Raw genomic sequence first — 22,346 nt, forward strand, 5'->3', positions numbered from 1 at the left:
AACCCTTCAGCATGGGGTCAATGTAAACCTTCTACCTACAGTCCATCATCCCAGGTACAGATAAACCCTTCAGCATGGGGTCAATGTAAACCTTCTACCTACAGTCCATCATCCCAGGTACAGATAAACCCTTCAGCATGGGGTCAATGTAAACCTTCTACCTACAGTCCATCATCCCAGGTACAGATAAACCCTTCAGCATGGGGTCAATGTAAACCTTCTACCTACAGTCCATCATCCCAGGTACAGATAAACCCTTCAGCATGGGGTCAATGTAAACCTTCTACCTACAGTCCATCATCCCAGGTACAGATAACCCCTTCAGCATGGGGTCAATGTAAACGGTCTACCTGCAGTCCATCATCCCAGGTACAGATAAACCCTTCAGCATGGGGTCAATGTAAACCTTCTACCTACAGTCCATCATCCCAGGTACAGATAAACCCTTCAGCATGGGGTCAATGTAAACCTTCTACCTACAGTCCATCATCCCAGGTACAGATAAACCCTTCAGCATGGGGTCAATGTAAACCTTCTACCTACAGTCCATCATCCCAGGTACAGATAAACCCTTCAGCATGGGGTCAATGTAAACCTTCTACCTGCAGTCCATCATCCCAGGTACAGATAAACCCTTCAGCATGGGGTCAATGTAAACCTTCTACCTACAGTCCATCATCCCAGGTACAGATAAACCCTTCAGCATGGGGTCAATGTAAACCTTCTACCTGCAGTCCATCATCCCAGGTACAGATAAACCCTTCAGCATGGGGTCAATGTAAACCTTCTACCTACAGTCCATCATCCCAGGTACAGATAAACCCTTCAGCATGGGGTCAATGTAAACCTTCTACCTACAGTCCATCATCCCAGGTACAGATAAACCCTTCAGCATGGGGTCAATGTAAACCTTCTACCTACAGTCCATCATCCCAGGTACAGATAAACCCTTCAGCATGGGGTCAATGTAAACCTTCTACCTACAGTCCATCATCCCAGGTACAGATAAACCCTTCAGCATGGGGTCAATGTAAACCTTCTACCTACAGTCCATCATCCCAGGTACAGATAAACCCTTCAGCATGGGGTCAATGTAAACCTTCTACCTGCAGTCCATCATCCCAGGTACAGATAAACCCTTCAGCATGGGGTCAATGTAAACCTTCTACCTACAGTCCATCATCCCAGGTACAGATAAACCCTTCAGCATGGGGTCAATGTAAACCTTCTACCTGCAGTCCATCATCCCAGGTACAGATAAACCCTTCAGCATGGGGTCAATGTAAACCTTCTACCTGCTACACCAGAAACCAAATTTGATTTGTTATAATTTAAATTCAGAAGATAGAATGGGTCAGCCGTCGAGAATTGAACCTCTGCGACTCTTGACCTTTGGACGCTGCCATTGGACGCTGCCATTGGACGCTGCCATTGGACGTGACGCGGGAGAGTAGAGCAGCTCTCGTTGATAATCAAAGGAAACGTTCCCTCGATGGCCGACGGCTGTAGTGTAGCAGGGTGGTAAGGATACGGGAGGACTACTCTCCACAAGGCATCAGCCCAGTCCCAAATCAACCACTAAGCCATACACACTGGTAGAGATCTGAGAGGATTTACCAGCCCTCTGATTGGCTAGGTGGAGCTTTCACCATATTACCTATAACTGGCCTTTCGATGGGGTCAATCAGGTGAGTTTTCCCCGGGACGACAACAGTGTGTACTGAGGGACTGGAGTTGGGCTGTTGGGGGGGACTGGAGTTGGGCTGTTGGGGGGGACTGGAGTTGGGCTGTTGGGGGGGACTGGAGTTGGGCTGTTGGGGGGGACTGGAGTTGGGCGTGCTGGAGGACTGGAGTTGGGCTGTTGGAGGTACTGGAGGACTGGAGTTGAGCAACACTGACCTATACCAATCAAATCTCAGATCTCCACAAGGACCTAGAGGTTGATTGGGTCATCAACTTCTTGTTTTTTAAAACAGGCTGGATGAATGTCTGTACAAAATCAAATCAAATGTGTATTTTTGTCACATGCGCCCAATACGACCGGTGTAGCGAGACCTTAACGTCAAATGCTGACTGACGAGCCCCTAACCAACCAGGGGAGTCGTCTACAGAGATAATAACATGTCTGTTTCCCAGGGGAGACGTCTACAGAGATAATAACATGTCTGTTTCCCAGGGGAGTCGTCTACAGAGATAATAACATGTCTGTTTCCCAGGGGAGACGTCTACAGAGATAATAACATGTCTGTTTCCCAGGGGAGTCGTCTACAGAGATAATAACATGTCTGTTTCCCAGGGGAGTCGTCTACAGAGATAATAACATGTTGTCTGTTTCCCAGGGGAGTCGTCTACAGAGATAATAACATGTTGTCTGTTTCCCAGGGGAGTCGTCTACAGAGATAATAACATGTTGTCTGTTTCCCAGGGGAGTCGTCTACAGAGATAATAACATGTCTGTTTCCCAGGGGAGTCGTCTACAGAGATAATAACATGTCTGTTTCCCAGGGGAGTCGTCTACAGAGATAATAACATGTCTGTTTCCCAGGGGAGTCGTCTACAGAGATGATAACATGTCTGTTTCCCAGGGGAGTCGTCTACAGAGATAATAACATGTCTGTTTCCCAGGGGAGTCGTCTACAGAGATAATAACATGTTGTCTGTTTCCCAGGGGAGACGTCTACAGAGATAATAACATGTTGTCTGTTTCCCAGGGGAGACGTCTACAGAGATAATAACATGTTGTCTGTTTCCCAGGGGAGTCGTCTACAGAGATAATAACATGTTGTCTGTTTCCCAGGGGAGACGTCTACAGAGATAATAACATGTCTGTTTCCCAGGGGAGTCGTCTACAGAGATAATAACATGTTGTCTGTTTCCCAGGGGAGACGTCTACAGAGATAATAACATGTCTGTTTCCCAGGGGAGACGTCTACAGAGATAATAACATGTTGTCTGTTTCCCAGGGGAGACGTCTACAGAGATAATAACATGTCTGTTTCCCCAGGGGAGTCGTCTACAGAGATAATAACATGTTGTCTGTTTCCCAGGGGAGACGTCTACAGAGATAATAACATGTTGTCTGTTTCCCAGGGGAGTCGTCGACAGAGATAATAACATGTCTGTTTCCCAGGGGAGTCGTCGACAGAGATAATAACATGTCTGTTTCCCAGGGGAGTCGTCTACAGAGATAATAACATGTCTGTTTCCCCAGGGGAGTCGTCTACAGAGATAATAACATGTCTGTTTCCCAGGGGAGTCTTCGACAGAGATAATAACATGTCTGTTTCCCAGGGGAGTCTTCGACAGAGATAATAACATGTCTGTTTCCCAGGGGAGACGTCGACAGAGATAATAACATGTCTGTTTCCCAGGGGAGTCGTCTACAGAGATAATAACATGTTGTCTGTTTCCCAGGGGAGTCGTCTACAGAGATAATAACATGTTGTCTGTTTCCCAGGGGAGTCGTCTACAGAGATAATAACATGTTGTCTGTTTCCCAGGGGAGTCGTCTACAGAGATAATAACATGTTGTCTGTTTCCCAGGGGAGTCGTCGACAGAGATAATAACATGTCTGTTTCCCAGGGGAGTCGTCTACAGAGATAATAACATGTCTGTTTCCCAGGGGAGACGTCTACAGAGATAATAACATGTCTGTTTCCCCAGGGGAGACGTCTACAGAGATAATAACATGTCTGTTTCCCAGGGGAGTCGTCTACAGAGATAATAACATGTCTGTTTCCCAGGGGAGTCGTCTACAGAGATAATAACATGTCTGTTTCCCAGGGGAGACGTCTACAGAGATAATAACATGTCTGTTTCCCAGGGGAGTCGTCTACAGAGATAATAACATGTCTGTTTCCCAGGGGAGTCGTCGACAGAGATAATAACATGTCTGTTTCCCAGGGAGACGTCGACAGAGATAATAACATGTTGTCTGTTTCCCAGGGGAGTCGTCGACAGAGATAATAACATGTCTGTTTCCCCAGGGGAGTCGTCGACAGAGAATGACGTCGTCCCAGAACACAGATCTAACATACAGGGAAAAGGTACCTTCATTAATTTCTGTTAAAAATAGAACCTGGAGCGTTCTAGAGTTGTATCAGCCTTGAACATCTCCCCTCCTCTTTAGTCTCTAGTCCAGGGATTAGAGTTTCCCCCCAATACTTCCTGTCAGGTTTAACACGTTTTTAGTGTCGTTGTTTTACTAAATCCACTGCTGGGCTACATTTATAATCTGCATTTGATCACATCATCAGAATGAATAAGTAATCCCTCCCCAGGTGGACTCTCTGATCGAGGCGTTTGGGACCAACAAGCAGAAGAGAGCTCTGACTTCCAGGAGGCTGAACCAGGTGGGCAGTGAGACCCTGCAGAGCGCTGTAGCAAAGGCTGCCCACTCCGTCATAGACCAGAAGGGTCTGGAAGGTAACACACACCTGTATACCTACCCCCACACACACATGTATACCTACCCACACACACACACTCCTACAGTACATTTGGGAAGTATTCAGACCCCTTCCCTTTTTACACATTTTTTAAATCCTCAAATCGACACACAATACCCCATAATGACATCACAATACCCCATAATGACATCACAATACCCCATAATGACCTCACAATACCCCATAATGACATCACAATACCCCATAATGACATCACAATACCCCATAATGACCTCATAATACCCCATAATGACAAAGCGAAAACAGGTTTAGAAATGTTTGCATATTTATTAAAAATAAACCAAAAGAAGTATTCAGACCCTTCGGTATGAGACTCTGAATTGAGTTCAAGTGCATCCTGTTTCCATTGATCATCCTTGAGATGTTTCTACAACTTGATTGGAGTCCACCTGTGGTAAATTCAATTGATTTGAAAAGGCACACAGTTGACAGTGCATGTCAGAGCAAAAACCAAGCCAAGAGGTCGAAGGAATTGTCCGTAGAGCTCAGAGACAGGATTGTGTCGAGGCACAGATCTGGGGAAGGGTACCAAAACATTTCTACAGATTGAAGGTCCCCAAGAACACTGTGGCCTCCATCATTCTTAAATGGAAGAAGTTTGGAACCACCAAGACTCTTCCTAGAGCTGGCCGCCCGGCCAAACTGACCAATCGGGGGAGAAGAACCCAATGGTCACTCTGACAGAGTTCCTCTGTGGAGATGGGAGAACCTTCCAGAAGGACAACCATCTCTGCAGCACTCCACCAATCAGGCCAGACGGAAGCCACTCCTCAGTAAAAGGCACATGACAGCCCGCTTGGAGTTTGCCAAAAGGCACCTAAAGACTCTCAGACCATGATAAACCAAGATTGAACTCTTTGGTCTGAATGTCAAGCGTCACGTCTGGAGGAAACCTGGCACCATCTCTACGGTGAAGCATGGTGGTGGCAGCATCATGCTGTGGAGATGTTTTTCAGCAGCAGGGTCTGGGAGACTAGTCAGGATTGAGGGAAAGATGAACGGAGCAAAGTACAGAGAGATCCTTGATGAAAACCTGCTCCAGAGCGCTCAGGACCTCAGACTGGGGAGAAGGTTCACCTTCCAACAGGACAATGACCCTAAGCACACAGCCAAGACAATGCAGGAGTGGCTTCGGGACAAATATCTGAAAGTCCTTGAGTGGCCCTGCCAGAGCCCGGACTTGAACCCTATCTAACATCTCTGGAGAGACCTGAAAATAGCTGTGCAGCGACGCTCCCCATCCAACCTGACAGAGCTTTAGAGGATCTGCAGAGAAGAATGGGAGAAACTCCCCAAATACAGGTGTGCCAAGCTTGTAGCGTCATACCCAAGATAATTCAAGGCTGTAATCACTGCCAAAGGTGCTTCAACAAAGTACTGAGTAAAGGGTCTGAATACTTAAGTAAATGTGATATTTCAGTTATTTTACTTTTGCCTAAATTGTTAGACCTGTTTCTGCTTTGTCATTATGGGGTCTTGTGATGTCATTATGGGGTATTGTGATGTCATTATGGGGTCTTGTGATGTCATTATGGGGTATTGTGATGTCATTATGGGGTATTGTGATGTCATTATGGGGTATTGTGATTGTTTTTTTCCCCTCATCAATGTAATCCATTTTAGAACAAGACTGTAATGTAACAAAATGTGGAAAAAGTCAAGGGGTCTGAATACTTTCCGAAGGCTTTGTATATGTCTAGACAAGGTCAGACCAGAAGGTAGTGGAATGTAACACACACACACACACACACACACAGCTGTAACCGAGTGAGTGTTTCCTCTCTCCAGCCCTGCAGCAGGAGGTTGTTCAGGCAGAGTCCCAGTCTGAAGTATCTCATTACCTTCCTCCCTGCTTCCCCGACGCTGACACACCTCAACACGTCTACCTGTTTGAAGACAGTATCCTTCACCTGGACTCCTGGTGTGTGTGTGTGTGGCTCCAGGTTAAGGTGTGTGTGTGTGTGTGGCTCCAGGTTAAGGTGTGTGTGTGTGTAGCTCCAGGTTAAGGTGTGTGTGTGTGTGTGTGTGTGTGTGTGTGTGTGTGTGTGTGACTCCAGGTTAAGGTGTGTGTGTGTGTGACTCCAGGTTAAGGTGTGTGTGTGTGTGACTCCAGGTTAAGGTGTGTGTGTGTGTGACTCCAGGTTAAGGTGTGTGTGTGTGTGTGACTCCAGGTTAAGGTGTGTGTGTGTGTGTGGCTCCAGGTTAAGGTGTGTGTGTGGCTCCAGGTTAAGGTGTGTGTGTGTGGCTCCAGGTTAAGGTGTGTTTTGTGTGTGTGTGTGTGTGTGTGTGTGTGTGTGTGACTCCAGGTTAAGGTGTGTGTGTGTGTGAGACTCCAGGTTAATGTGTGTGAGACTCCAGGTTAAGGTGTGTGTGTGTGTGAGACTCCAGGTTAATGTGTGTGAGACTCCAGGTTAAGGTGTGTGTGTGTGTGAGACTCCAGGTTAAGGTGTGTGTGTGTGTGTGTGTGTGACTCCAGGTTAATGTGTGTGAGACTCCAGGTTAAGGTGTGTGTGTGTGACTCCAGGTTAAGGTGTGTGTGTGTGACTCCAGGTTAAGGTGTGTGTGTGTGACTCCAGGTTAAGGTGTGTGTGTGTGACTCCAGGTTAAGGTGTGTGAGTCCTTACCTGAGTCCCAGTCCTGTCTCCAGTGGAGTACGATGCCCTGGATGCTGCTGGCTCTAAGATGGCCGCCCTGACCCCAGAGGAACTACACAAGATAACAGATGGAGGGTAGGACTACAACACGGCTACTGCTGACCACGTTGTTGTTGACGACTTATTGACCTTGTTGTTGTTGTTGACGTGTTGTTCCAGGTGTCTGAGCGTGGTGCGTCAGTTGGAGAGCCTGCCCAGAGAGGGCGTGGCCAGAGAGAGACAGGCTCGCTGTGCTTTCTACCTCCTCCTGCTGATCAAACTGGCACGGCAGAAAAACATCACCCGCAAGTGTGAGTGCCACGCCGTGTGTGTGTGTGTGTGTGTGTGTGTGTGTGTGTGTGTGTGTGTGTGTGTGTGTGTACGAGAAGCAAGTGTTGACTTTAAAAAAAAAAAATCCTCGTTTGAGCACCTGTAGTGTTTACCGAGAACATGATCTCTGAACATCCGGGGAAATGGACTTTTTTTTAAAAAGGCACGCGGTCGACGATGCGCCTTTGATTGAATCCCGGGTTAAAGGTTGTGTTAATGTTGTTGTCCAGTCAGGGCAGGAGGAGGGTTGTGTTAATGTTGTTTTCCAGTCAGGGCAGGAGGAGGGTTGTGTTAATGTTGTTTTCCAGTCGGGGCAGGAGGAGGGTTGTGTTAATGTTGTTTTCCAGTCGGGGCAGGAGGAGGGCTGTGTTAATGTTGTTTTCCAGTCAGGGCAGGAGGAGGGCTGTGTTAATGTTGTTTTCCAGTCGGGCAGGAGGAGGGTTGTGTTAATGTTGTTTTCCAGTCAGGGCAGGAGGAGGGTTGTGTTAATGTTGTTTTCCAGTCGGGGCAGGAGGAGGGTTGTGTTAATGTTGTTTTCCAGTCAGGGCAGGAGGAGGGTTGTGTTAATGTTGTTTTCCAGTCAGGGCAGGAGGAGGGTTGTGTTAATGTTGTTTTTCAGTCGGGCAGGAGGAGGGTTGTGTTAATGTTGTTTTCCAGTCGGGCAGGAGGAGGGTTGTGTTAATGTTGTTTTCCAGTCAGGGCAGGAGGAGGGTTGTGTTAATGTTGTTTTCCAGTCGGGGCAGGAGGAGGGTTGTGTTAATGTTGTTTTCCAGTCGGGGCAGGAGGAGGGTTGTGTTAATGTTGTTTTCCAGTCGGGGCAGGAGGAGGGTTGTGTTAATGTTGTTTTCCAGTCGGGGCAGGAGGAGGGTTGTGTTAATGTTGTTTTCCAGTCAGGGCAGGAGGAGGGTTGTGTTAATGTTGTTTTCCAGTCAGGGCAGGAGGAGGGTTGTGTTAATGTTGTTTTTCAGTCGGGCAGGAGGAGGGCTGTGTTAATGTTGTTTTCCAGTCAGGGCAGGAGGAGGGTTGTGTTAATGTTGTTTTTCAGTCGGGCAGGAGGAGGGCTGTCCTCGTATCATCCACACCAAGCTGATGAGGACCTTCACCGTGGAAACCTTCAATAACGGCAGGTAGCTGTCCACTCACTGGCACCCTACGCCCTTATAGATAGATAGATAGACCTTCAATAACGGCAGGTAGCTGTCCACTCACTGGCACCCTACGCCCTTATAGATAGATAGATAGACCTTCAATAACGGCAGGTAGCTGTCCACTCACTGGCACCCTACGCCCTTATAGATAGATAGATAGACCTTCAATAACGGCAGGTAGCTGTCCACTCACTGGCACCCTACGCCCTTATAGATAGATAGATAGACCTTCAATAACGGCAGGTAGCTGTCCACTCACTGGCACCCTACGCCCTTATAGATAGATAGATAGACCTTCAATAACGGCAGGTAGCTGTCCACTCACTGGCACCCTACGCCCTTATAGATAGATAGATAGACCTTCAATAACGGCAGGTAGCTGTCCACTCACTGGCACCCTACGCCCTTATAGATAGATAGATAGACCTTCAATAACGGCAGGTAGCTGTCCACTCACTGGCACCCTACGCCCTTATAGATAGATAGATAGACCTTCAATAACGGCAGGTAGCTGTCCACTCACTGGCACCCTACGCCCTTATAGATAGATAGATAGACCTTCAATAACGGCAGGTAGCTGTCCACTCACTGGCACCCTACGCCCTTATAGATAGATAGATAGACCTTCAATAACGGCAGGTAGCTGTCCACTCACTGGCACCCTACGCCCTTATAGATAGATAGATAGACCTTCAATAACGGCAGGTAGCTGTCCACTCACTGGCACCCTACGCCCTTATAGATAGATAGATAGACCTTCAATAACGGCAGGTAGCTGTCCACTCACTGGCACCCTACGCCCTTATAGATAGATAGATAGACCTTCAATAACGGCAGGTAGCTGTCCACTCACTGGCACCCTACGCCCTTATAGATAGATAGATAGACCTTCAATAACGGCAGGTAGCTGTCCACTCACTGGCACCCTACGCCCTTATAGATAGATAGATAGACCTTCAATAACGGCAGGTAGCTGTTCACTCACTGGCACCCTACGCCCTTATAGATAGATAGATAGACCTTCAATAACGGCAGGTAGCTGTCCACTCACTGGCACCCTACGCCCTTATAGATAGATAGATAGACCTTCAATAACGGCAGGTAGCTGTCCACTCACTGGCACCCTACGCCCTTATAGATAGATAGATAGACCTTCAATAACGGCAGGTAGCTGTCCACTCACTGGCACCCTACGCCCTTATAGATAGATAGATAGACCTTCAATAACGGCAGGTAGCTGTCCACTCACTGGCACCCTACGCCCTTATAGATAGATAGATAGACCTTCAATAACGGCAGGTAGCTGTCCACTCACTGGCACCCTACGCCCTTAGATAGATAGATAGATAGACCTTCAATAACGGCAGGTAGCTGTCCACTCACTGGCACCCTACGCCCTTATAGATAGATAGATAGATAGACCTTCAATAACGGCAGGTAGCTGTCCACTCACTGGCACCCTACGCCCTTATAGATAGATAGATAGATAGACCTTCAATAACGGCAGGTAGCTGTCCACTCACTGGCACCCTACGCCCTTATAGATAGATAGATAGACCTTCAATAACGGCAGGTAGCTGTCCACTCACTGGCACCCTACGCCCTTATAGATAGATAGATAGACCTTCAATAACGGCAGGTAGCTGTCCACTCACTGGCACCCTACGCCCTTATAGATAGATAGATAGACCTTCAATAACGGCAGGTAGCTGTCCACTCACTGGCACCCTACGCCCTTATAGATAGATAGATAGACCTTCAATAACGGCAGGTAGCTGTCCACTCACTGGCACCCTACGCCCTTATAGATAGATAGATAGACCTTCAATAACGGCAGGTAGCTGTCCACTCACTGGCACCCTACGCCCTTATAGATAGATAGATAGACCTTCAATAACGGCAGGTAGCTGTCCACTCACTGGCACCCTACGCCCTTATAGATAGATAGATAGATAGACCTTCAATAACGGCAGGTAGCTGTCCACTCACTGGCACCCTACGCCCTTATAGATAGATAGATAGACCTTCAATAACGGCAGGTAGCTGTCCACTCACTGGCACCCTACGCCCTTATAGATAGATAGATAGACCTTCAATAACGGCAGGTAGCTGTCCACTCACTGGCACCCTACGCCCTTATAGATAGATAGATAGACCTTCAATAACGGCAGGTAGCTGTCCACTCACTGGCACCCTACGCCCTTATAGATAGATAGATAGACCTTCAATAACGGCAGGTAGCTGTCCACTCACTGGCACCCTACGCCCTTATAGATAGATAGATAGATAGACCTTCAATAACGGCAGGTAGCTGTCCACTCACTGGCACCCTACGCCCTTATAGATAGATAGATAGATAGACCTTCAATAACGGCAGGTAGCTGTCCACTCACTGGCACCCTACGCCCTTATAGATAGATAGATAGATAGACCTTCAATAACGGCAGGTAGCTGTCCACTCACTGGCACCCTACGCCCTTATAGATAGATAGATAGATAGACCTTCAATAACGGCAGGTAGCTGTCCACTCACTGGCACCCTACGCCCTTATAGATAGAGATATAGATAGATAGATAGATAGATAGATAGATAGATAGATAGATAGATAGATAGATAGATAGATAGATAGATAGATAGATATAGTGTATGACTTTTGACCCGGGACCATAGATCGTCTGCTTCTCAAATAGCACCCTACATAGCACCCTACATAGCCACCCTACATAGGGAATAGAGCTCTCCTTTCCCTACTCTGAGTTTAAAACAGATTTAGTTAAATGCAGTAGCTACATTGGTGTATATGTGTGTAGGGTGCAGAACATTACTAGTGTGTGTGTGTGTGTGTGTGTGTGGGGTGCAGAACGTTACTGATGCGTGTGTGTGTGTGTGTAGGGTGCAGAACGTTACTGATGCGTGTGTGTAGGGTGCAGAACGTTACTGATGTGTGTGTGTGTGTGTAGGGTGCAGAACGTGGTGTCTACGTCGATGCGTGTGAAGGTAGCAGCGTACTGCCTGGCCCTGCTGCTCCACATGGGAGACATGACCGCTGACCTCACACTGTTACACAGAGACCTGGGGGTCACAGAGAAACGGTAAGAGAGACCTGGGGGTCACAGAGACCTGGGGGGGTCACAGAGAAACGGTAAGAGACCTGGGGGTCACAGAGACAAACGGTAAGAGACCTGGGGGTCACAGAGACCTGGGGGTCACAGAGACCTGGGGGTCACAGAGACCTGGGGGTCACAGAGAACGGTAAGAGAGACCTGGGGGTCACAGAGACCTGGGGGTCACAGAGAGAACGGTAAGAGACCTGGGGGTCACAGAGACCTGGGGGTCACAGAGAAACGGTAAGAGAGACCTGGGGGTCAGCAGAGACCTTAAGAGAACGGTAAGAGAGATGGGGTAAGAGAGGGGGTACAGAGAAACGTAAGAGAGACCTGGGGGTCACAGAGACCTGGGGGGGTCACAGAGAAACGGTAAGAGACCTGGGGGTCACAGAGAAACGGTAAGAGACCTGGGGGTCACAGAGACCTGGGGGTCACAGAGACCTGGGGGTCACAGAGAAACGGTAAGAGACCTGGGGGTCACAGAGACCTGGAGAGAGAGAGACCTCTTAAACACAAAAGCAACAGTGTTACTGATCTTTTCTCTCTCTCTGTCTCTCTCTCTGTCTCTCTCTCTCTCTCTCTCTCTCTCTCTCTGTCTCTCTCTCTGTGTGTGTGTGTAGGATGGTGGAGGTGGCCAAGTCGATGGGGCTGACCCTGGTCAGACATGGCTGTGTGAAGGGGGATGACGACGGGTCGGCAGCGGACAACAGACTGGCCTCTCTGGTGCTGCCCCTCGTCAAATACCAAGAGTTCACAGAGATACGCAAACGCAAAAAAATGCATTAAGAGGAAGACGAGGGTAACGCTTCGAACACAACCGACAGCATCATTTAGTAAAATAGTTCGCAGCATCGTCTGGTTATGTCTGCGACCAAAGTTCAACATTCACCTTCTGCTACCAGTTTCTGTCAAGCCGTCGACAGTTTGACGCCCCACACCGTACGCACTGCCTCTGCGACGCAAACACTGTGTTTTCATTGGAAATGAATGTACTTCTGGGTGTACCAACATGTAATGATGCTGTCAGGGTGTTAGAAGGAGAGAGGGGAGGAGAGAGGAGGAAGGGTAGAGGAAGGGTAGAGGGAGAGGAGAGGAGAGGAGAGGAGAGGAGAGGAGAGGAGAGGAGAGGAGAGGAGAGGAAGGAAGGAAAAGGAGTAGAGGGAGAAGAAGAAGGAGAGAGGGAGGAGAAGGGGTAGAGGGAGGAGAAGGGGTAGAGGGAGAAGAAGGGGTAGAGGGAGAAGAAGGGGTAGAGGGAGAAGAAGGGGTAGAGGGAGAAGAAGGGGTAGAGGGAGAAGAAGGAAGGGTAGAGGGGAGGAGAAGGGGTAGAGGGAGAAGAAGACAGGGGTAAGGAGGAAGAGAGAAGGGGAGAGGAAGAAGAGAGGGTAAATATTCCTAGAGAGGGAAAGCAGGTGAGATAAAGATGGACGCTAGAAACCTTCATCACAAAGTATTCTGTAAACCAATAAAACCTTTAATGTAATAAAGTGTGAGTTCATACCGCTCCGTCAGAACATTACCTGTCTGGAAGAAGTGAGGAAGCCCAGTAAAAAGAGACATTCCAGTGAGGAAACGTGAATATTGTCATTATTAAGGCCAGGAGTTATTCCTAGTCAGGCAAAACTCCAGTCCCTAACCACTGATGTCACATGATACCACACCAGTCACATGATACCACACCAGTCACATGATACTGTCCGTGATACCACACCAGTCACATGATACTGTCCATGATACCACACCAGTCACATGATACTGTCCGTGACACCACACCAGTCACATGACACTGTCCATGACACCACACCAGTCACATGATACTGTCCGTGACACCACACCAGTCACATGATACCACAACAGTCACATGATACTGTCCATGATACCACACCAGTCACATGATACCACACCAGTCACATGATACCACACCAGTCACATGATACTGTCCATGATACCACACCAGTCACATGATACTGTCCGTGACACCACACCAGTCACATGACACCACACCAGTCACAGTGGTAAATGTTGTATAGTGAGAGTTGGTTCTGTATAGAAGTAATATAGAAGCTGCATAGAAGCTCCTCCAGTAGTGGGGATCTCATAGCTCAATGACACTTCTAGAACCCCTGTGGAGGACAAAGTTCTAGAACCCCCGGGGAGGACAACGTTCTAGAACCCCCGGGGAGGACAACGTTCTAGAACCCCGGGGAGGACAACGTTCTAGAACCCCCGGGGAGGACAACATTCTAGAACCCCTGTGGAGGACAACGTTCTAGAACCCCCGGGGAGGACAACGTTCTAGAACCCCTGTGGAGGACAACGTTCTAGAACCCCCGGGGAGGACAACGTTCTAGAACCCCCGGGGAGGACAACGTTCTAGAACCCCCGGGGAGGACAACGTTCTAGAACCCCCGGGAGGACAACGTTCTAGAACCCCCGGGGAGGACAACGTTCTGTGTCCAGCCAGCCATTCCACAACATCTGCAGAGTCCAAGTGTTCCTAGATCAAAATGTCAGAGGAATGTTTAAGAAAACAGAATGTCTCAGGACAGGAGAACTCTTGACCCCTGGTGAGGAGGTCATCCAATCCGTCTTCAGGGCGGGGTTGCTAGGCGGGCTGGTTGCCAGGGCCTCAGAGGATGGTGCAGAAAACGCTGCCGTTGTTGTGGCAACCGCTCTCGACGGTGGCCGTGATCCTGGTAGTCATGGAATTGACAAAGTGGGAGGGGTGATAGGAGGCGGAGGAGGGGAGGTATGAGGGACGGTCAGAGAGGGGACGGGGGGGAGGGTTCTCCAAAACCCAGGGAGGGGCAGAGGAACATGTCCTGGCAGGAGAGAGCAGAGAGGGGGGAGTGGTGGAGGATGGAGAGGAGAGGAAACGGGATGAGGGAAGGAGAAGGGATGAGGGAAGAGGAGAGGAAACGGGATAAGGGAAGAGGAGAGGAAACGGGATGAGGGAAGGAGAAGGGATGAGGGAAGAGGAGAGGAAACGGGATGAGGGAAGAGGAGAGGAAACGGGAAGAGGAGAGGAAACGGGATGAGGGAAGGAGAAGGGATGAGGGAAGGAGAAGGGATGAGGGAAGAGGAGAGGAAACGGGATGGGGGAAGGAGAAGGGATGAGGGAAGAGGAGAGAAGGGATGAGGGAAGGAGAAGGGATGAGGGGGGAAGAGGAGAGAAGGGATGAGGGAAGGAGAAGGGATGAGGGAAGAGGAGAGGAAATGGGAAGAGGGAAGAGGAGAGGAAAGGGATGAGGGAAGGAGAAGGGATGAGGGAAGAGGAGAGGTAAAATGTATTAACCCATTAACTAGCTAGAAGGACTTGGTGAGTAGCATTGAAAGTGGGTTGCTAAGCTACCTGTTGCTATGTTTCAGCACGCTGTTGTTGCGCAGTGCGCTGCCGTCGTTGCCGGGGTCGCGGTGTAGCGGGGGTTTGACGTTGCCGGGGTGACCCTGGAACACCAGGTTGTCGTGGACGACGGCCTTTGCCGGCCCCAGCACGGCGATGCCACACCCCTGCACTGGCTGGACTCGATTACGCAACACCTACACACACACACACACACACACACAAAGTACTTATTTCATTCCCAGGGTGATGGTGATATTGTGTGTGTGTGTGTGTGTGTGTGTGTGTGTGTGTGTGTGTGTCCAGCTCACCTTGACGTCGGCGCTGTCCGTCAACCGTATCCCGTAACCGCGGTTACCCACCACGTCGTTCTCCACCACCTGTCCGTCGCCCCGGAAACTAACGCCATGGCCGCCGTTGTCATACACACCGTTGCCGCGGAGTTCCACCCGACACTCCCTCTCCACGGTGACGCCGCCGCGACCGTTTCCACGGACGCAGTTAGCGACTAGTCGAGTCAGCTGACCGCTCTGTAGCACGGCGACACCGGCGCCACGGTTACCGTTCACTAGGTTGGCGACGACATTCAGCGGTTCACTGCTCTTCACGTACAAACCAACCGCTGGAGAGAGAAAGAGAGTTTGTTACACTGATGAAGGACCTCTCCTCTTCTCTCTACACACCAAGTCACTCAGCTCTGTCATATCACTGCTATGATGAAGGACCTCTCCTCTTCTCTCTACACACCAAGTCACTCAGCTCTGTCATATCACTGCTATGATGAAGGACCTCTCCTCTTCTCTCTACACACCAAGTCACTCAGCTCTGTCATATCACTGCTATGATGAAGGACCTCTCCTCTTCTCTCTACACACCAAGTCACTCAGCTCTGTCATATCACTGCTATGATGAAGGACCTCTCCTCTTCTCTCTACACACCAAGTCACTCAGCTCTGTCATATCACTGCTATGATGAAGGACCTCTCCTCTTCTCTCTACACACCAAGTCACTCAGCTCTGTCATATCACTGCTATGATGAAGGACCTCTCCTCTTCTCTCTACACACCAAGTCACTCAGCTCTGTCATATCACTGCTATGATGAAGGACCTCTCCTCTTCTCTCTACACACCAAGTCACTCAGCTCTGTCATATCACTGCTATGATGAAGGACCTCTCCTCTTCTCTCTACACACCAAGTCACTCAGCTCTGTCATATCACTGCTATGATGAAGGACCTCTCCTCTTCTCTCTACACACCAAGTCACTCAGCTCTGTCATATCACTGCTATGATGAAGGACCTCTCCTCTTCTCTCTACACACCAAGTCACTCAGCTCTGTCATATCACTGCTATGATGAAGGACCTCTCCTCTTCTCTCTACACACCAAGTCACTCAGCTCTGTCATATCACTGCTATGATGAAGGACCTCTCCTCTTCTCTCTACACACCAAGTCACTCAGCTCTGTCATATCACTGCTATGATGAAGGACCTCTCCTCTTCTCTCTACACACCAAGTCACTCAGCTCTGTCATATCACTGCTATGATGAAGGACCTCTCCTCTTCTCTCTACACACCAAGTCACTCAGCTCTGTCATATCACTGCTATGATGAAGGACCTCTCCTCTTCTCTCTACACACCAAGTCACTCAGCTCTGTCATATCACTGCTATGATGAAGGACCTCTCCTCTTCTCTCTACACACCAAGTCACTCAGCTCTGTCATATCACTGCTATGATGAAGGACCTCTCCTCTTCTCTCTACACACCAAGTCACTCAGCTCTGTCATATCACTGCTATGATGAAGGACCTCTCCTCTTCTCTCTACACACCAAGTCACTCAGCTCTGTCATATCACTGCTATGATGAAGGACCTCTCCTCTTCTCTCTACACACCAAGTCACTCAGCTCTGTCATATCACTGCTATGATGAAGGACCTCTCCTCTTCTCTCTACACACCAAGTCACTCAGCTCTGTCATATCACTGCTATGATGAAGGACCTCTCCTCTTCTCTCTACACACCAAGTCACTCAGCTCTGTCATATCACTGCTATGATGAAGGACCTCTCCTCTTCTCTCTACACACCAAGTCACTCAGCTCTGTCATATCACTGCTATGATGAAGGACCTCTCCTCTTCTCTCTACACACCAAGTCACTCAGCTCTGTCATATCACTGCTATGATGAAGGACCTCTCCTCTTCTCTCTACACACCAAGTCACTCAGCTCTGTCATATCACTGCTATGATGAAGGACCTCTCCTCTTCTCTCTACACACCAAGTCACTCAGCTCTGTCATATCACTGCTATGATGAAGGACCTCTCCTCTTCTCTCTACACACCAAGTCACTCAGCTCTGTCATATCACTGCTATGATGAAGGACCTCTCCTCTTCTCTCTACACACCAAGTCACTCAGCTCTGTCATATCACTGCTATGATGAAGGACCTCTCCTCTTCTCTCTACACACCAAGTCACTCAGCTCTGTCATATCACTGCTATGATGAAGGACCTCTCCTCTCCTCTCTACACACCAAGTCACTCAGCTCTGTCATATCACTGCTATGATGAAGGACCTCTCCTCTTCTCTCTACACACCAAGTCACTCAGCTCTGTCATATCACTGCTATGATGAAGGACCTCTCCTCTTCTCTCTACACACCAAGTCACTCAGCTCTGTCATATCACTGCTATGATGAAGGACCTCTCCTCTTCTCTCTACACACCAAGTCACTCAGCTCTGTCATATCCTCACATGGGGCTGGGCGATATGGCCAAAATATTATATCACGGTAAAAATTGACGGTATTTGATGTTTTAAAAAAAAATTTAATAATAGAAGTTGTAAATGTGCTTTATGAGTAGTGCGTGGCCCTTGGGTGGCAAGACATACATTCTAAGTGATTTCAATGTGTCTTTCTCCATTCTGATTGGGTTGAAGTTGAATTGAACAGTATAGAACAAAACAAAGTCGTCATTTTTCATCAATTTCTGCATTTGAGATCGTTTTTTCCTCATTGCCACGTAGAGCCGCGTGATATGAGATTTAGAGCAAAACACTTGGGTGAACTGTTGGGAATATAATGTTTATTCTCATTATTTGGTTAGAATATAATAGGGGGCACTTTGAATACAGTGTTGTTGGACGTGACAACGAATGAAAAGGCCAACATCAAAGTGACAGGGTAGGAACTAATGTGTTGATAGGTGTTTCCTAGGGGACCCTATAATCTTGGGCTACATTGAATGTTTTCTCTTAGCTACATCATGTAGCTAACGTATTCTTACTATGCGTTTACCTCTTTAATTTAGAAGACACTGTTGCACAAACAACATGCTGATTTAGGTCTACACCATCTCTGTTATTATCAGGCTATATCGCTAACTACACTTGTTCTGACTCAGTACATTTACTAGCTAACTAGCTAGCGATTAGCATTAGCGGCTAACAAGATTTAGGAACGTCTTGCTAAGAAAAGACAAACTAGCAGTTAGCAGATGTAAGAAACACAAGCTAATAGTGTAATTTCTAGGATACTAGTAGATTTATATTTAAGAAGCAAAGTGACAACTGCATCGTTGTCATCAACAGTAGTTGTATGTGTCGCATTGACCATGCAGACTGAACGCAAGTGGCTCCTGGTTGAGGAACAGCAAATGCTCTCCTTGAGTGACAGGAGAGGTGGAGAGACTGGAGAGAAGAAGTAAACTCAAAAAAAAAAAATGGACGTTACAACACTGCGTATCACATTTAACAAACCAGACGTTCAAATGCAAGGTATAGATGGTAAAGTAAAAACCCAAACCAGTCCGTGCATCAATACAACTATATGACAACAACAAAAAAACGTATATGACCTATCACTGCTATGAGGATGACACTCAACAACTCTTCTCCTTCCCTCCCCCTTTCTGACACCCAGGTGGCAACACGCATCTCTGAGTGCCTGGCAGATATCTCAGCTTGGATGTTGGCCCACCACGTCAAGCTCAACCTCGACAAGACAGAGCTGCTCTTCCTCCCGGGGAAGGCCTGCAGGCTGAAGGACCAATCCATCACGGCTGACAGCACCACAGTGTCGCCCTCCCAGAGTGTAAATAACCTTGGCGTGACCCTGGACAACACTCGTTCTCTGCAAACATCACAGCAGTGACCATGTCCTGCAGTTTCATGCTCTACAACATCCGTAGAGTACGACCCTACCTCACACAGGAAGTGGAGCAGGTCCAAATACAGACAATCCTCATATCCCGTCTGGACGACTGGAACTGGCTGTTGGCTGGGCTTCCCGCTTGTGTCATCAAACCCCTGCAACTTGCCCAGAACGCAGCAGCCCACCTGGAGTTCAACCTTCCCAAATTCTCCCATGTTACCCCACTCCTCTGCACACTCCCCTGGCTTCCAGTCGAAGCTCACATCCACTACCAGACCACGGTGCTTCCCTACAGAGCAGCAAGAGGAACTGCCCCCTCCCTACCTTCAGGCTATGCTCAAACCCTACACCCTAGCCTGGGGCGGCAGGTAGCCTAGTGGTTAGAGCGTTGGGCCAGTAACCGAAAGGTTGCTAGATCGAATCCCCGAGCTGACAAGGTAAAAATCTGTCGTTTTGCCCCTGAACAAGGAAGTTAAACCCACTGTTCCCTAGGCCGTCATTGTAAATAAGAATTTGTTCATTAACTGACTTGCCTCGTTAAATAAAAAATATTTAAAAACTTGAGCAGTCTGTTCTGCCACCTCTGATCTCTAGGCCCTCCCACCCCTACAGGAAGGCAGCTCCCGCTCAGCCCAGTCCAAGCTCTTCTCTGTCCTGGAACCCCAACGGTGGAAGCAGCTGCAGTAGGGTTGATCTGAGCGTTCTGACCTCACAACGGCAGTCAAACACCCAAGCTAACTGGCTAACGTGCTAGCTACTTCCAGACACAAACGAGAGAACAGCTCACTCTGACCATCTTACTGGCCCTAGCAGAGCTGGTTAGGCAGTTTTCAGCCTCCATTGTGGCTCTACAGTGTCTACAGTCTCTACAGTGTCTACAGTCTCACCTCCATTGCGGCTCTACAGTGTCTACAGTCTCACCTCCATTGCGGCTCTACAGTGTCTAGTCTCACCTCCATTGCGGCTCTACAGTGTCTACAGTCTCACCTCCATTGCAGCTCTACAGTGTCCACAGTCTCACCTCCATTGCGGCTCTACAGTGTCTACAGTCTCACCTCCATTGCGGCTCTACAGTGTCTACGATCTCACCTCCATTGCGGCTCTACAGTGTCTACGGTCTCATCTCCATTGCGGCTCTACAGTGTCTACCGTCACACCTCCATTGCGGCTCTACAGTGTCTACGGTCTCACCTCCATTGCGGCTCTACAGTGTCTACCGTCACACCTCCATTGCGGCTCTACAGTGTCTACAGTCACACCTCCATTGCGGCTCTAGTGTCTACAGTCTCACCTCCATTGCGGCTCTACAGTCTCACCTCCATTGCGGCTCTACAGTGTCTACAGTCTCACCTCCATTGCGGCTCTACAGTGTCTACAGTCTCACCTCCATTGCGGCTCTACAGTGTCTACGGTCTCACCTCCATTGCGGCTCTACAGTGTCTACGGTCTCACCTCCATTGCGGCTCTACAGTGTCTACGGTCTCACCTCCATTGCGGCTCTACAGTGTCTACGGTCTCACCTCCATTGCGGCTCTACAGTGTCTACGGTCTCACCTCCATTGCGGCTCTACAGTGTCTACGGTCTCACCTCCATTGCGGCTCTACAGTGTCTACGGTCTCACCTCCATTGCGGCTCACAGTGTCTACGGTCTCACCTCCATTGCGGCTCTACAGTGTCTACGGTCTCACCTCCATTGCGGCTCTACAGTGTCTACGGTCTCACCTCCATTGCGGCTCTACAGTGTCTACGGTCTCACCTCCATTGCGGCTCTACAGTGTCTACGGTCTCACCTCCATTGCGGCTCTACAGTGTCTACGGTCTCACCTCCATTGCGGCTCTACAGTGTCTACGGTCTCACCTCCATTGCGGCTCTACAGTGTCTACGGTCTCACCTCCATTGCGGCTCTACAGTGTCTACGGTCTCACCTCCATTGCGGCTCTACAGTGTCTACGGTCTCACCTCCATTGCGGCTCTACAGTGTCTACGGTCTCACCTCCATTGCGGCTCTACAGTGTCTACGGTCTCACCTCCATTGCGGCTCTACAGTGTCTACGGTCTCACCTCCATTGCGGCTCTACAGTGTCTACGGTCTCACCTCCATTGCGGCTCTACAGTGTCTACAGTCTCACCTCCATTGCAGCTCTACAGTGTCTACAGTCTCACCTCCATTGCGGCTCTACAGTGTCTACAGTCTCACCTCCATTGTGGCTCTAGTGTCCACAGTCTCACCTCCATTGCGGCTCTACAGTGTCTACAGTCTCACCTCCATTGCGGCTCTACAGTGTCTACAGTCTCACCTCCATTGCGGCTCTACAGTGTCTACAGTCTCACCTCCATTGCGGCTCTACAGTGTCTACAGTCTCACCTCCATTGCGGCTAATGCAGTTTCCCTCCACCAGAGCCGAGCTGCTGGAGTACCCGGCGCAGAGACGTTCGTACTCGATGTCAAGGTCACCTTCCCACGCCAGCAGCTCTCCTTCCTCATGGAAGTTCTCCTGTCCTCTTCCTCCTCCTCCCTCCTGCCCCCCTTCCCTGGTCCCGCCCCGTCAGGGTCCTTTCGGCAGAACACGGCCAGCCCGTACATGCGGTTATGGGTAATGTAGTTTCCCAACAGCTGAGGGAGGCTGGAGGACATCAACCACACACCACAGCCCTTGTTGCCTAGGAGAAGGGAAAGGAGAGGAGGACACGAGAACAGGAAGTGCTGTCAGCGAACAGGAAGTGTGTGTGTATTACTCACTGTAGATATGGTATCCTTCTATGAGTCCACGGCCTCTCTCCCCACCACCACTCCGTCAGAGTAGCCATGACAGAGAGGAGGAGGAGAGGAAGACAGGAAGTGATGTCAGCGAACAGGAAGTGTATTACTCACTGTAGATGTGGTTTTCCTCTATGAGTCCACGGCCTCTCTCCCCCACCACCACTCCGTCAGAGTAGCCATGACAGAGAGGAGGAGGAGAGGAAGACAGGAAGTGATGTCAGCGAACAGGAAGTGTATTACTCACTGTAGATGTGGTTTTCCTTCTATGAGTCCACGGCCTCTCTCCCCACCACCACTCCGTCAGAGTAGCCATGACAGAGAGGAGGAGGAGAGGAAGACAGGAAGTGATGTCAGCGAACAGGAAGTGTATTACTCACTGTAGATGTGGTTATCCT

The 22,346-nt window shown here is 49.1% G+C and overlaps 2 pseudogenes; one reads left to right on the forward strand and one right to left on the reverse strand.

The window, feature by feature from the left end:
- The window catches only part of LOC123744232 (DNA-directed RNA polymerase I subunit RPA49-like), a 23,469-nt pseudogene extending 10,968 nt beyond the window's left edge, over positions 1 to 12,501 (forward strand).
- Positions 12,502 to 13,139: 638 nt separating this feature from the next.
- The window catches only part of LOC123744233 (F-box only protein 10-like), a 33,310-nt pseudogene continuing 24,103 nt past the window's right edge, over positions 13,140 to 22,346 (reverse strand).

The sequence above is a fragment of the Salmo salar genome, chromosome ssa08 (genome assembly GCF_905237065.1).
Source record: "Salmo salar chromosome ssa08, Ssal_v3.1, whole genome shotgun sequence".
NCBI classification, from domain to species: domain Eukaryota; kingdom Metazoa; phylum Chordata; class Actinopteri; order Salmoniformes; family Salmonidae; genus Salmo; species Salmo salar.